Raw genomic sequence first — 11,791 nt, 5'->3', positions numbered from 1 at the left:
AAAAAAGGCAAAAAATTTAAGAGCCAACATTTTCCAAGGAAGCTTGAGAAAATGCCCAGGAAAGCAACAAACACATAAGACATCTCACAATATATCCACAAGTTCATCCTAGTTTTCTGATGTAATTCAACTTCACCAGATGAAGAAAATGATTTGGCATACTAAAATATAATTTCAGCTAAATTCATTGGACAATATTAAAGAAGTTCCATCTTTTAGCTGATATTTTGCAAAGAGCAAAAATCTGTAACATGAACATTCAATTCTGGATTCCCAACACCATCTGGCTTTTCAGAACTGTAATAAAGCTACCTATGCTTAAACTCGTTTTTACATCATCGTAATTTATACACACAACAGTGAGTTTTTCATTAGATGGCAATTAAACGACACAATCTAGTTACAGCAATATGGGTCTATGGTGATTAGAGGCAAACAAAGAGAACTTTACAAAAGACGTATCTGAATCACAAAGAAAGTATATGAAAGGTACCCAACATCAGAAGTTATCAGGAAAATGCAAATTAAAACCAAAATGAGACACCTCTATTTGCTACCTAGAAATGCTAAAATTAACATGACTAACAGTACACAGTGTTGACAAGGATGTGGAGCAACAGAAATCTTATACAGTATAAATCAGGGAGTATAAACCAGGACAGACACTTTCGAAAATTATTTGGCAGTTTCTAAGAAACAAATACCTACCCCATGCTCAGCAATTCTGTTCCTATTTTCCCCAAGAGAAATGAATGCATAAATAACTTGTACAAGAGTGTTCACATAATAGCCCCAAACTGGAAACTACACCAAGAGCATATCAAATGAAGACTAGACAACAAAATATGCTATATTCATTTAATGGTATACTATTTAGCAATATGAGAACTAACTACTCATATATGCAACACAAATTTCAAAAACACTATGTTGAGTGAAAGAAGCCAGAGGGGGGAAAAAGTATACATTGTAACATTTCATTTACATGAAGTTCTAAAACAAACAAACTAATCTATGGTGATCAAAACAGAACAGGAGATAAAACATCCTAACTCCAGAGTAGGATGGATTGAACTGCAAGAGAGTTCTAAAGATCTAAATATTATGAAAACTGAGTCAAACTGAACAAAACTTACAAATTTTGAATAACTGACAGGCTGGTCCAAAATTTTAAAAAGTTTTCTTAAATAAAATTATTTGAAAGTTCATGTAACTACTCAAAATTGAGAAATAAGTACCTAAAATACCATGTTTAAGTATATAGGAGAGAATCGGCTGTGTTAAAAATAACATTGAAATTTAGAAAAATACTGAAAAATTAAACATTCCAGCTAGAATATTAAGTTTTTCAGGAAAATAATTTACCGATATATACACCATCTTTTCCTCTCAAGGTCATAAGGTAACATTTCCTGTAGTTAACAAAGAAACGTAAAGTCCAAAGACTCGTATTTTGATCATTTTATCAAACGTACTCGTCACGTCCAAGAAAAAATTAACTGTTTCATGTGCCCAGACCTGAAAAAAGCAAATTCTAGAGAAAATGGTGAATCTGGTCTTAAAACATGTATCTGTTTTATTCACGAGACAACTGTAATAAGGTAAATGCTAGTTAGGGCGTGAAAGACACCACCGAAAATTTTCAATCTTAATTTAATTTTGTCCCCAAATTCCTACAAAGGCATTTCAAAAACAAAATTCAGCATTACCCTCTTGTGACCACACAAAATTTCTCAAGCATCATAGAAAATGTAAAACAAAACAAAGAAAGTCAAGGAAAACCTATCACTGATCACTGCATAATTGGGTAAGTTTTAAAAACCATGTTGGACTATCCTAACAATAAACTGCATTTTTTAGTTCAAGAAAACAGATGATTATTATGAACCTACCTGAACAGCTTCCACTATTTTCTTTAAAAGTTCAATATTTCAAGTACATTATTGCCACATCCAGGAATCCCACTGTTACTTATTTAATGTATCAACCATGTGCATCTATCATGAAAGGGCACTGGAAATGAATTATCAAATGATATTCATCAGTTTATTTTTCACCATATACTTAAAACCACTTGAAAATATAGCCCCTTACTGTTACTTACTTCGAAGGCAACATGTAAATCAACTCATTAGGAAAAAAATTTCTTACAGAAATCCATTATATATTCCTATGCACTAACACCACAATGTTGTATTGGGGAAAATTATTCAACTACCCAACAAGTATAATCTGCTGTGTGTTGACCATCTATTAAATGTGGGGGAAACAGGCCCTGAAGGAAACCAGTGGTGGGGTGTGACGATCAGTGCCCTCCCGCACGTACTCCTCCCTGGGAACCCTACCTCTGAATTACAAGTGTGTCCCAACAACTGTATTTAGGTAAAAAAACATTAAGATCATTAAATGTTTTAAATGATTTGTCTTAACATAGGATAATACATTTTCTAAGAAGGAAATGAAGTATAAAAACAAAGGGAGTTTTAAAAATGTCACATTTAAAATTCCTTGTTTATTATCACAAGGTTTGATAAATTTAGACTGTACAAACTAGATTTATATCACAAAACAAGGCACAAGACAAGACATAAAATATAAATGCAACTCTCCCTGCCTCCACATCATTCGTAAATTCAACATCCTGCCATCAGCAAGAGCCCCCGACAGCTGCTCTGCACCGCGTCTCCTTGGAGCCCAGCCCTCGGCAAGGCAGGACCACATCTCCCAAGTGGTGGGTGAACCTTTGAAGAATTCCACGTTGTCCCTTTTTTAAAGCACCTATCCTATTTCCCATTTGCAGTCACAATCAGGGCTCATTAAAGCACTCCTAATAATTTTGCAGTGATTATACTGAACTTCCAGGCAAAACTGTGTGTATAAAAAGTTCCATATTGATTCTGCTAATAACTCCAGTGTGACCTTGGACAAACTGCCTGTTTACTAGTTCAACAAAAGGGCAGGGGAAGCATCTCTGAGACTCTCCATGCCTCAAAGAGTCATCTTCCTCAATAACTCAGAGACTCTGAGAATTGCGTATTAGGTAAGAATTATTTAATCTAATGGAAATAGCATTCCTATTTAACTCAAAGTGTCCACATGCTAACGCAGAATCATGGCTCCCACAGCAGAACAAGAGTAGACAGGCTCTAAGCAGATTCTCCTCCAAGAAAGAGAAGAGACTGGAATAAAAGGCACAAAATAGGGGGCATGTTCTCACTAAGACCAAATGAGGCTGAAATAAATCTGGCATTTTGACCATTCTACATTGTTTTCTTTTGTTATCATCTACATATATACTAAATAAATGACTGAAAAACAAGAAACTTAAAATCATCTCCAGGTTAAAAACCAGAGTTGAGTCTCTCATTTCCCAGTGTTTCCTGCAGGTTTCACAGGAACACCTTCCTTTGTATGTCTTGGAGGGCATTTTTCCCCAGAGATTTAGTCAACATTGTACGTAGACATACTTCACCACTGACCATTATTACTGTATCTTTTATTTTCTCTCCTCTTATGTATCTATCAATAGAGATCTTTATAGACCAAGCCACCATCACCTCCCCTCCCTCTCTATAGATCGAATTCGTCTACCTGCTTTGATTCTGGCTCTCCTCCAGTCAATTCTCCATGAGTAGCTAAAATACTTCTTTTCTAAAACAAAAACTAGATCACGTCACTACCTGGCCCAAGCCTCTCCAATGATTTCCCATTTCATTCAGGGAAAAAAAAAAAAATCTCAACCATTTACCACAGCATTGCTCTACATCTTGCATTCTCAACAGGGCAGTATCGCCCCACTCCCCCGAAGGGGAGAAAATTAGTTGGGGGAAGGGAGAAGACAAACACCTTACTTTTTTCATGCATGAAGCAGAAATATAACATATTTACAGTACATAAACAGTTATCTGGGTTGTCAAAATGCCATCACAAAGGAATTGATTAGGAAAAACTGTCTAAAATCCTTCTGTGGAGGGAGCAACGATGAAGCAAAGGTTGGGAAAGCTGTGTACTAAGAATATATACAAGTATGTATGTCTATGAATGCCCAGAAACTTTTGAAAGGATACTCAAGAAATGAGTAACAATGGCTGCCCTTAGAAAGAGGAGGTGGATAGCTAGTAGACAACAGAGAAATTTGCTTTCACTATGAACCATGTTGTATTTTGATTTTTGTGTACCAAGTGCATATTATTATTTAAAAAATTCAAAAAGAGGCCAGGTGCAGTGGCTCAGGCCTGTTATCCCAGCACTCTGGGAGGCCTAGGCTGGACATTGCTTGAGCCCAAGAGTTCAAGACCAGCCTGGGCAATATAGCAAGACCCCATCTCCACAAAAAATTCAAAAAATTAGCCAGGTGTGATGGCACACACCTGTAGTACTAGCTACTGGGAAGGGTGAAGTCAGAGGATCCCCTGAGCCCAGGAGTTTGAGGGTACAGTGAGCTATGATCACCACATTGTACTCCAGCAAGGGCTACAGAGCAAGACCTGGTCAAAAACAAACCAAAAAACAAAAAAACCACCAACAATATATTTATAAAGAGTGTGTGAAGGCCAGTTGATTTTTAGTAGGTGTTAATGCTTTCTAAAGTACAATGATGTAATAAAGATTATCTCTAGATTGCAGAGTAGGATTTGAAGGATGGCTACAATAAAAGACCTGTGTAGGTACTTTTCTAAGTTTGAGGAATAAGAGAGAATAGGGATTAGCCCCTTTATGGTTTCCCTATTTCCTCATCCTGAACATTGACTAAGTACAAATAAAACCATCTTTAATGAATGTACATATATTTAGTGTGCATGTTTCCCTAACTAATGAACGCAACTGCGAAATGCAAATAGGAGCTTTAAGGGTTTAGATGTATTCCTACACGACACTTCACCAGCCCTGCAGGGTCTACCTACCTAAGCAACCTCCTATGTAAATCTTGCACTGCTGAATTATCTGTTTCATATTTTCACTTATCAACTGTTGCTGACCTTACTGATGACAATCAAAACTCTCCAACCAAGACCTTTTTCCTAAACACCAAAATTTTATGGGCTGCACACCCTTTCCGGATGTCACAGGGTCTGAAGCCTTCCCTCCTGCCCTTGCTTCTCCCAACTATTCTTACAAGTTGGTAGCACCAAAATACCTGTCATTTGGTTAAAAAACAAAAACTCTCACCCTTGCCTTCTTTCTTCCACACATATCCCTCACGTTCAACTAACCAAGTCCTGACCTCATAACTAACCAGACTGGTTTTCTGCACTTCCCCTCCAGTCCTACAACCCGGTATTTCAACTGCTCTTCCTGCCTGCAATCTGAGTTCATTCAAATGCATCCTTCCCAAAAATCACTAGTTATCTGGCTGAAGTACAAATCTGACTACTGTCACTCACTTGCCAAAAATCTCCTAATGGGTCCTTACCAGAGTAAGATCTCTGATTAGTTTTTCAGTTTCATTCAATCTGAAGATAATACCTGGGTATTTCTACCAATCCCAATCCCTAGATAAAATGCTACCACTGCCCTTTGTTCTGAATGGCCACCTAATCCTCCCACCTCTAAACAAGAGCATTCTCCCCGACTCATCCTATAAAAATCCTTCTCAGTTATTTTACATATTCACTTCTCTACCAAACTCCCTGTGATACACTTATTTTGGGAAACAGGTTTCACGTGTAATTTATGTCAAGTCACCCAAGCGCACTCAGCACTGTCACTGAACTACACACACAGCAGGCGATTTTAAGAAAACTGATAATGGGATACTAGACAAAAAGCACCTCCTGTCACGTGATGCACCCAACGCTGATCCTAACAAAACGCATGCTTTATTGAGAACAAGACTCCAACGCTTATTCTGTACTCATCTGTGCTTGGTTGACTACTTCTTCAGTCTGCCTCTCAATTCATGCATATGTAATCCAAGTCTCAAGTCGATTGTTAAAAGGTGCTACTATGCTAAATGATGTTTCCCATCCTTTTGTTCTTCCTTAGTCCATTTCTGCATTGTTTCCTTATTGCGCCTTTTTTTTTTTTTTTTTTTTTTTTTTTGACAGAGTCTCACTGTGTTGCCCAGGCTAGACTGCCGTGGCATCATCCTAGCTGACAAATTAGTTCCCATGTTGTTTGTGTAGAATGGTTATTGGAAAGTGTACTTTCCCAAAACTCCTTTTTTTTTTTTTTTTTTTTTTTTTACCAGTAGTTTGGAGTTGCTGGAAGACAGGAGCACGTCCTATCTATCCTATACTAGCTATCTTGGTCTTAAACAGAGCAAATCCTGGCTGGATAGAGTTTATATTCCATGTCACCCATACCTACTGTAGAATTAGTCATTCATAATCTATGACTTCTAGTGTCTACTAAGCTAACAATCTACATTTTGCACAAATATATGATATAACCTCTTACAATTCACTTATGGACCCTTTATATTTTTTAGAAACCACTTATTTCATTGATCAAATACTTAGCTTATTAGCTTATATGACAGCAACAAAACATTCAGATTAAATTAGCATTTTATTAATAATATAAAAATTACTTTTAAGGATATGGTAAAATTCCAAAAAGAAAAAACCACAAAACTCATTGTAGTACTCCTACACTAGCACCCATGCTATTTTATGTGTTTGTGTGTCCATTATCCAAAGGAAAATAGCTAGTGAAGGACAAAGGGAAAAATTATAGTGAACTGGGACAATAAATTATCAGGTGGTTCATTTAATGATAATCCAGCCAGCAGCATATCCAACCCAGAGGAACACTGAAGTCCTTTTGCTCCAGCTATTCTAGACAGCAACCAGTTCAACTGGAACAGAAAAAGGAAGGCCTCCAGAGGAAGTCTGGGGTGAAGACAGGAGCTAAATAAAGACAGGATGATAAAGAATATGGGAAAATAAGGAAATGATAAAGACACTGAATGCTAGGGAAAAAAACCATATGAATAATTTACACAAAACAATTCAAACAATTAATTGTCTTTAAAACTTGTTCTTTTTCCACACTAGTAGGCATAAGGATAGAATATTTAACCATGGTTCTATTAAATGTATTCAAATTTTACACTTCATATACTACATATCAGCTATATAGAACAAATTAAGAGTTCTGGCTAACTTAACTTGATTCCATTTATCTGAGCTCCTAAAGTACTTAGAAGATATATATCATTGTAAGACATTGATTATATTAAGCAAAATTATACAGCGTGAACCTGAAAATTTAAAAAAATCCTTTCCAAATGTTGCATTATAATCTCGCAACTTCTCTTCATTTCAAGGTCAAGGAGAAAAGAAATAGCAAAAGAAAAAAATGTTTCTCACAGAGGTTCCCAGACTTGGTGGCATTCTCATTCTTCCTAACTTGCACTTACTATAAAATACAGAACCCAGGATACTAAAAAGAATGTGTTTTGCAAATGAAGACAAAAACCAAAATGGAGGAATTGAGTTATGTCTACCGCATTACTAAGAAAAATGTTAATCTGATCTGTTCTTAAAAAACATTTAAAATCATCACTGTAAAAACAATCCAGAAAAGCAAACGACTATTTTATAGGTAATTTTTAAAAATCCTTATAATCCATCCAAACAGTAATAAATATTAATCCAAAGACCATGACAAAGGAAGCAGCAAGCAACTGAAAAAAGGATGGGGCAGAGGAAAACTGGTGACCTCTAAGAAGTCTTCAGGTTATCCGAATAATTATTCGCTCACAAACAGGGACTGCTAACACAAGACCAAGTCAAAGAAATGACTCGGTGAGTAACATTCCTTCAAACTATGAATACATGCTTTGTTTCCTCCCAATACTTGTAAAAGGCAGTTTTTCAATCTATGTTGGTACGATACCCAATTTCTTATTACACCTACCAGAGGATTAGGTATTCCCTTCGTCATATACAATTTTTCTAAATTATTTCTCCTGGAAATCTTAACTACTTTGTCATTTTAAAGTTCAATTGCTATAATAATCAACATCATTAGACCACTGGCGTCTATGGAAGTGTACGTGGAAAGTCACATCAATGATGAGCTCAAGTGGCTACATTTTACCAGGAGACCTGAAGAGCTGCTCCTGGCAGCCAGCCTTTCCCATTTGTGTTGCTTCTAATCTTCTCTTCAACGTACACCAAAGAAAAGATGCAAGACGAAGAAAACAAATACACAAACTTGTAAAACCAGCAGCCTTCACTTTACACTCAATTAGAATAAAAGCTACTTTCCTACAGAGACTTTAGGCAGGCCTTTTAAACTTACTTCCAGGTTCCTCTGGTCTTCTTAATGCTTGGGGTTCCACCAATACCAAATACCAATGCATGCGGCATAGCCAAAACACAGAACATACACTGTGATTTTAGTTTTAAATTTTATTTCAATTGCTAAAAACTTGTCTTCTCCCATGCTGCCACCCCTACTCACTCTCCAGACTCAGGGCAGGATGTCTTGACTCCCATCCATCCATCCATCCCAATGTTTTGTTTTTTTTCCTCTCTTTTTCCTGAGACAGGGTCTACAGACAGAATAATACATATTCTTCTCTATTAAAAACAGGGCTACTCACTCATCTCTGCTGGCTCTTCTTGCTGTGACCCTCAGTACAATGTGGAACTGCCTAAGAATTTCTTTAGGGGCTTTCTTCCCATGATTTCTGTTGCCACCCATTAAACTTCAAACTCAAAGAAGGTGGGGATGAAGTCTACCTTCTTCACTATTATATGCACGGCTGAGACAAAAACGCTCAATAAATACTTGTTGAATGAATAAACAATCTGGGATTCTCATCCACACGCCTTAACTGGTACTAAAAGCTCTACTCTTAAATACTTGCCACTACCCCATTTTTCTCAGATCAGAATAAAGATGAATGTAAATATCATATATTGGCAAAATGACATGAATGAAAAAAGGTGATGTGAAAGTCTATTGGGAAAGGCTCTTTTATAAGAGACCTACAAAAATATCTGGGAAACAGGAATCACCTTAGAGTTAGAGCAAAGGGGGCAGAGTAGACGGGGTTGGAAAGGTGCACGGAGCCCAAGTCGGATAAAGCCCTGAGGTCTACATACAGATGGGACTTAACTGAGATGGGCAGCTACTGCATTTGAAAAAGGAAAGGGACCAGGATATGACTGATGTTTTAAAAGGATGCAATGGATATCTTGTGAAAAATAAATTGCAAAAGTAAAAACTGGACAAGTTAGGAGGGTATCGCAGTCATCTTGGCAGTTCCTTGAGAGAGAATGTATTTACCACCAGGCAGAGAGGTTTTCTAGAATTTTAAAACTCCCGATGAACCACCTATCGGCACTCAAAACCAAAATATCAAAAAATCCAACGGACTATACCCTACTCTCCCTCTAGCAGCTATGTGGTCTCACCATTCTGAACGCACTTACCTTCGGTGTCTCAGTTTATAACCAGTCGTTCAAACTAGAAACCCCTAGAACACTGCATTTCCCTCTCTCCCTCAACACACTAGTCACAGTTGATTAAATTCACTCTACCTCTGAATCGCTCAGATCTGGAATCTGGACAATCCTCAATGCCACTAAAGATCCTTTCGAAAATCATATAGGGAGATGGGGATGGATCAGTGACCTATGTGGTCTCTCTGCTTTTTAGAACATATACTTAAGATAACTGTCCTGACTCCCAGTCACCTAAAAGGTAAAGATCTGAACTACTTAACATAGATCAACCACAATCTTATCTCTACTTCTCCTCTGCTCTTTACCAGTCTTACCTCCCCCTCCCCTCAGCCAGCTTGCTGCCTCTCAGGATCTCTGCTCACTGCCGTTGGCCCTTGTGACCCCGTCATCTTGCCATCCCACAACCCTCCCTACCATCTCCCTCCAAAAACCCTACAACTGGAAAGTACCTACTCACCTTTAAGACCTGCTCGATCAAAGGTTATATAATCTTAGTGAAGTCTTCCCAGTTTCTCCCAAAATAAGTGGATGTTTATTTCTAGGTTTTCAGAGCACTTTCTATTCCCTTCATTATGATAACTTGGTCAAACAGTTTCCTTACAGCTCTACATACACCCATTAAACTTAAAATCCAAGAGAGTAGAGACCATATTTTGTTCATTTTTGTATCATTTTTGTTCATATTAGGGAGCACTGTGCTCATCCCACAGATGGTGTCATTCATTCACCAAGAAAACATTTAACAAGGACTTACTAGGAAATGAGAATTAATTAGTAAATGATAAGGTCCCCAATTCTCTGACATTCTAGGTGGAATAAAATGAATACATGAACAAGAAAACCTCATACAAATATTTAAGAGAAATCTTCTGACAAAAATCTTTTCAGTACTTAAATATCTGTTTTAAACTTTATGAACATTATCAAATAGAAAAGCAACAAAAGTGAAAGGGGTGTAAACATTAATGTGTACAGTTTATTTCCTGATAACTTGGTGCTCAAACTCCTTCCCTGCACTACAGCAGACACCAAATAATTACAACAGTAAATTGATCTCACACTGACAGTTAACAATGAACACATATTTAACAAACTTTAAAATTCAACCTTACAACTGTTCATTTTAAAAGGTAACAATAAATACATTTCATAATACACGGTCCATGCAATGGGATTCTGGGACTACAATCATGAAAGGAAAAAATATGACAAAGTTATTCTTCTATACTAATGCTGTCTAGAAGAAAAACATGAACCACATGTGAAATCTCGTATTTTCTAGAACCCGTATGAAAGGAAAAAAAGCAACAGATAAAATTAGCTTAATAGTTTATTTTATTGACCCAATATATCCAAAATATTATCACTTCAACATGTAGCCACATTAAAAAAATTGAGATATTTTACATTCTTTTCATCACACTATGTTTGCAAATCTAATTCAGGTGAAAATTATTCTTCAAAAATAGTTATCTGTACTTAGATTACATAAAATTGAAAATGCAAAATTGTTCCAAGTATGCTTAATGTTCTAAAAATAACTGAATTTAATTACAATAAAATTAAAATTTCAGTTGCTCATCTCACTAGGCCCATCCTAAGGACACAATAGCCAGATGTAACCACCACTGGACAAGGCAGCTCCAGACAGAAGACTTACTGCATCCACTGACTTCATCACAGCTCATTTAACCAGTACAGTCAGAATGTTTTCCCCTTTATCTCCTAAGATAGCTATTTTCTAGACCTCTTATCTAAAACAATAGCTGTCATTTTCTCTATCAACTATGTGGTAAGATACTTCCACTGTATGTCACTTTATTTGCTCCCCTAGGTCTAGAATACAAATGCCACAGGCACAAAGGATTGGTTCACTGTGTTCATAGCTGTATCCTCAGGGCCCAGACTGCAAGAAACTACTGTCAGTATAGCAACTGTAGGAAGTCAGCATGTATCTGAAAGGGATTAAAATGTTGTTGAATTATTTAACATGTGTATCTATGCTACATTTATGACCTATAAAAAAAGAAATAGAAACCGGTTGTGATAGTCATCTTCTGTATTAGTCAAGTAATTCCAAAATAATTCAAATTATGAGATCCATATTTTCAATCAGCCTAGAGAAATATTACTTCATCCATTCATAGGTCCAAAAGTTTGTGATACAAACCTCTCCCTATATCTTGATTTATCTTACCTCTAACACTTGTAGCTCTAACAGCAGGACATACATTAAGTACATTAATATTGCAAGGCAAAATTTAAGAATGTAAATACAGCTTTTCTACATTGTACTTCCCACCCCCCAAGCTTGGAACATGTCATTGCCCATAAACTTTCCATCTTCCACTTACTAATTTTTACAAAAG

The sequence above is a fragment of the Propithecus coquereli genome, unplaced genomic scaffold (genome assembly GCF_000956105.1).
Source record: "Propithecus coquereli isolate 6110/MARCELLA unplaced genomic scaffold, Pcoq_1.0 Scaffold168, whole genome shotgun sequence".
Taxonomy (NCBI): domain Eukaryota; kingdom Metazoa; phylum Chordata; class Mammalia; order Primates; family Indriidae; genus Propithecus; species Propithecus coquereli.
Note: the sequence above shows the minus strand (reverse complement) of the source record.